We start from the raw sequence: 6000 nt of genomic DNA, 5'->3' as shown, positions 1-6000 counted from the left end.
CCTATTCAAGTTAACCTAATGCCTAAATGTCTATGGAGTTGGAATTAACAAAAAAACATTTATAATTCATGTACATCAACCAAGAAAGGCAATTAGGTATATGTCTATCCTAATCGCGAATCCATTCCCCGATGTCCGGATTCAAGAACTTGCTCTACTCAATCCTATATGCAATCTAGAATTTCCACTTTTGAGTTCAATTCTAGATTCATAGATAGTATTTAATTGGTGATCAAAAAATCAAGTAATTAAGCACAAGATTGAATAGATAAACTAATACAGCAAATCAAGAAAGCAAAATCAATATCCTAATAACAACAGTCATGAAAGAACCACAACCCTAGAATGTGAGGTTTAACTCCACATAGACAGGGTATCAAAACAACGAATCATACAAAGAAACATAAAAAGTACTAAGTTTGATGGAAGAAACGATGAAATTCGGCCTCCACGGCGGGTCTGTGCTTGTGGTTTCCTCTCAAAAACATCCTCCCCATTCCTTAAAATAGGTTTAGGTTGGCTTTTATATGAGTTGGGAATGTCTTGGGGTCAAAATAACCGAGTCACGATCGAAATAGGACATGTTCATATTTTGAGCATCTATGGCGGTGTGGGGTGCTGGCCCTGACACTCAACTTTTTAGCATTCCATTTTGAGCGCCACAGGTTGCGCCCCACGCTGCCTGTGGCCCTCAAATGTGCATTTTTGCCTTTTCTTCCCATTTTTGCTCCAATTCGCGCGCTTTCGTCCCAAATCGCATCCGAATGTTTGCTACACATAGAAATACCACAAATTAGCACAAATCATTATATTATACATCCAAAATCTAAGGGACTTGAGCACAATGTGAGACAATATATGTAAAAATATGCATACTTAAGCCAAACATCAACACCCCACACTTAAACGTTGATCGTCCTCGAGTCAACCGACAAATAACTCTATCTTCGAACACTTTACGCCAATGAGCATGGTTTATATCAACAATTAAACTCTAGCATATGCAATCAGCACACACTTCCCTTTAACTTATGCCATACTTCAAAAATATTCAAACAAAGACAACATGCCCATAACAATCCTAGCCTCACAAACTGACTCAATTTCACTATGTACTCGTGGCTTGAACACCCAACATCATAGATTAATCTAATAATGTTACCTATATCTCGTAAAATCGTGTGCCCTCACAACAAGAACAAGAGAGTCGAATCTCATGATCAAATTTGGTTTAAGGATTTACTTGTATATAAAAGAAATCTCTCACTCTCACAAAGAGTCACATGCACACAACTGGTACCATGGGCTTGCCCTTAATGTAAATCTTTACTAATGAAAGCTCGCTAGATCTAAAAGAAATTAGGAATTTCTCATAGTTGTAATGTGGACTACGGGACGAGTAAGATATATATAGGAATAGTAGTTCACCCTCCTAAGCACTTTAACACCTCACCAAAAAACTTAAGCGCAAATTCTTCAATCCACTTCAATTTAACAATTAATATTACCTCCAAAAATATTTCCTTTTTCTTTAAGCACTATCGTCATTTGCACTCCACAAGAAAAAATAAGATATTTATTCATCTACATTTTTTTCTCTTTTTTCAGAATTTTTTTTTCTTTTTCATCTTCCGGTAGTGGTGTATTATTTTACGAAATAAGTACACCCTTCTTTATTTCATTGGTTCCACTCAAAAGTCACCCCACATTCCCTACTTACTTCTTCAAGTGCTCATTTCACAATTAAAGTGCTTTAAGAGGTTAAAAGATCAAAAGTTTCAATTAAGAACAAAAGGGCATATGCTCGTAATGTGGGTGCCAAATAAAAGTCTATAGACTCAAAAGGGTTAAGTAGGGATAGGTTTTATTTATGGTAAGCAATAAGCTCAAAAAGATCAAAGAAAGCCTAAAATTATTCTTCAAATCGAGCATCACCTAAAATTTCGTTTCAACTTACATACCGGAGCAAGTTCTAGACACAAGTACAACACATGGACCACACAAAAATCTCACCACACATGGCACATGACTCACTAAGGACGGTCATACTCCGACTCTCAATAAATGCAAGTATTCATAGAGCCACGAGATATTAAGCATTAAGCACAAAGTGAACACAAGTCAAGAAAACAAGACATAGCCATCATAAAACATGCTATCCAAGCAAGCAAGGCATCATCAATAATTTCAAATCATAGGAAAGATATTACACATGCCAAAGCCTAAATATGCTACTGTCAAACAAGTCAAGGCGCCTAGGAATCTCATCTTTCTTCCTCCATTTATTTCCTAAATTCTAATCTACTCTAAATATAAAAAAATATTACTTCCTGTTTCAAACTACATCCCATAAAAAAGAACTGAGGCACAAAGAAAAATCACAGGGGATTATTACTACCTTTTTATTATTACTACTAATAAAAAGACACATTGTTGGACTTTTTCTATTTTTTAAATTTTTTTGTGTTTTTTATTAGACTTTAATCCCTCAAGAAAACTGTCTAAGTGAACCATCCCCGTGAAAAGTCAAAAAAATTCAATTTTTTGTTTTGATTTTCCATATTTAAAAAAATTTAAGTTACTAAAATACTACACTACTACAAAAACAAAAATAAGAAGTTAAATTTACTACTAACATACTACTACTAATTATCTAGAGAAATTTTTCTACCCCACACTTAAAAGAGTGCAGTGTCCCCAATGCACAAATAAAAGCAAAAAAAAAATAAGGAGGGTGGATAAGAAACTCCCTAAAAGGCCAAAGGCCGAAGCAATAGCGGTTCACGGGGTACTCAGACTTTTCCTAGGAATGATCCTTTGTGCAGGCATGATGAGTGGTGATTTTGCCACTCATTCTAGTCTCTTTTCTTTAGTTTTTATGTCCTTTAATTATAATATGAGGGAGTTTTATGGTGTGTATTGTTAGATTTTCAAGTAGTAAATAATTTCTCAAAGAAATCTAAGTGTGTAGTATTTATAAACAAAGTGTTCTATAAGTAGTTTGATGGTCTCCCTGAGGTTGTATAAGACTTGCAGACTACGGGAGGAAGGCTAATCATTGTCGTGATGAACTCTCTGCCTCATCATCATCTTTCTCATCAGCATCATCACCAGCAACATGTGACATGAAGGAATACTCCTCGCTATCATCGTCATCCCCAACTGGTATCTTCCTGTCCGGCTGCCCCCATTTAAATATGGCCTTGATGCCTCTCCAAATTTTGATCATAAACTTTCCCTTCTTCTTATTCTTCACCTTCTCCTTTTGGAAGTCCGACTGAAGATCTACATGTGCCTTGGCCAAGTTGCCAAAGTTTGTCTCGAGTTTGCCAACAAATGCTGCTATTTTCTCCTAAGACTCTGCTTGCTTTTTTGTGCATCTATGTAGGTCTTCATGTATTCCCTGGTGAAGTACGCGGGCATAGGCTAGGAGGATGAGGGCCCACAAGGGAGCTAGGATACAAGTAACTATACCCTCCTTGAGCATTACTCACATTTGTGTTTCTTTTTGCACTTTGTTTCTTTTTAAACCACATAGCCCTTACTGTGTGACAACCCGGCCGGTTGTCTTAAGATTTTGTGCCCCTATCCCCTATTAACTATTTTTCCCGTGTTAATTTGCTGCTATTTTGATTTTCCAGGATGTTCGATTTTGAGTTTCGAAAAGTTGTGGGACACTTAGTCCCTAAATGAGAGCTTAAGTGTTGGAAAGTTGACCGTAGTCGGAACAGTGTGAAGACGGCCTCAGAATCGAAATCCGATGGTTCTGTTAGCTCCGTTGGGTGATTTTAGGCTTAGGGGCGTGTCCAGATTGTCTTAGAGGTTCGTACTAAATTAGGCTTGAAATGCCGAAAGGTCGAATTTTGAAGTTTCCAGTTCAATAGTGAGATTTTGATCCAAGGGTCGAAATGGAATTTCGGAAGTTAGAGTACCTCCATAATGTTGAATGTGACATGTGTGCAAAATTTTGGATCGTTCGGACGAGGTTTGATAGACTTTTTAATCGAAATCGTAATTTTAGAGTTTTGGTATTTTTAGGCTTGAATCCATGGTTGATTGTTGTTTTGATGTTGTTTTAGGTGTTTTAAGGATTGGTATAAGTTTGGACAGTGGTATTAGATTTATTGGTGCTTTTGGTTGAGGTCCGGAGGACCTCGGGATGATTTTGGATGGTTGTCGGAAGAATTGGAAGTGGTTTGTAGCAGCTGAAGTTGCTGATATCTGTCATAACCGCACTTGCGGTTGAGTTCTGCAGGTGCGGAGCCACAGAAGTGGCAGAGAGATTGCAGAAGCGTAATTGGGGAGGTCCAACAGGAGCCGCAGGTGCGTGAAGGGTATTGCACCTGCGAGACTGCAGGTGCGGAGGGTCTACCGCAGAGCGGAAACGAGTCTTAAGTGAAAGGTCGCAGGTCGACCATTGGTCCGCAAAAGCAGCACCGTAGATGCGGTCCCTTGACCGCAGATGCGGTAATAGCTGGGCAGCAATATGAAATTTTGAGGGTTTAGTTTCAAAAGTTGGAAATTCGATTTGGAGCTCGGGAGAGGGCGATTTTGGGAGGAATTTGAAGAGGAGATTATTGGGTAACAATTCTTTAACCCTTTCTAGTTATACTCCATCAATCTATAGTTAGTTTCATCATTTAAATTTGGATTGGAGATAAAAATTGGGGAAGAGTTGGAAGAAAGTTCTTAGACTTAGAATTCGACTTTTGATTGGGAATTTGACCTTAGATTTGGATAATTTTTGTATGCATGAACTCATGAGAGTATGAGGATTCTAAAAATATAGATTTTACCCGATTTCGAGACATGGGCCCAAGGGAAATTTTTGTCATTTTACCTAATTTCACATTTTAGCTTAGAATTTCTTGTAGAATTTGTTACTTGAAGTGTTATTTACATTATGCAATTGAATTGAATAGATTTGGGCCATTTGGAGTCCAGTACTCGTGGCAAGAGCGTGGTTTCGGGTTGATTTTGAGCTGGTTCGAGGTAAGTGGCTTGCCTAACCTTGTGTGGGGGACCTTCCCCTTAGGATTTGGTATATTTGATATTTGAAATTCCATGTACGTGAGGTGACGAGTGCGTACTTGAGCTAATTGTTGAAAATCCGATTTTCTTTAAGTAATTTCAATTGTGTTCCTTTTTCCTGTTTCATTTTACTTGCAATTTAAACCTACTGTTAGCTTAGAAAAAGCATGTCGAATTGACTTAAGTGTTTATTTTCTTAAACTGCCTTAATTGAATTATGTGAAGCATGTTAAATTATCATTACATGTTTACTTGGTACGAAATTGAGTTTAATTGAGTATTCTTGTGTTGCTGCTATGTGTTTTACTTTGGGACTATGGGACGGCACCCCAGGAGATCCCCTGTACGTATTTATCATTTGAACTGAGGTGCGGGATACCAAGAGATTCCTGGCACGTATATTGAGGATACCAAGAGATCTTCGGGATACCAAGAGATCCCTAGTATATATATATTGAGGATACCAAGAGATCCTCGGGATACCAAGAGATCCGCGGCATAGATTGAGGATACTTAGAGATCCTCGGTTATCATTCTTGTTATGGGTGATATTTCCTTGTATTTGTCTTTATCTCTATTTTAGTTATTGTATTCCTTATTATTCTGTATTAAATTCTTACTGTAGATTCTCAATTGTACTGTTTATTTTATTCTGTCATCTCTATATTTATCTAACCTCAGTAGGGCCCTGACTTTCTTCGTCACTACCGACCGAGGATGGGTTTGGCACTTACTGATTACCGTTATGGTGTACTCATACCCTTTCTACGCATGTTTTTCATGTGCAGATCCAGGTACTTTGACTCAAATTTACCATCCTTGAGGTGAGGCGACCCTTCAAAGACTTCGAGGTATATCTGCCACGTCCGCAGACTGAGGAGTCTCTCTCTATTGTCTCTTATAGTTACAGCCCTTCTGTATTTACCTTGTTTAGACTATTCTGGAGTTAGAGCACTATGTAGTATCCTT

The sequence above is a fragment of the Nicotiana tabacum genome, chromosome 1 (assembly GCF_000715075.1).
Source record: "Nicotiana tabacum cultivar K326 chromosome 1, ASM71507v2, whole genome shotgun sequence".
NCBI classification, from domain to species: Eukaryota; Viridiplantae; Streptophyta; class Magnoliopsida; order Solanales; family Solanaceae; genus Nicotiana; species Nicotiana tabacum.
Note: the sequence above shows the minus strand (reverse complement) of the source record.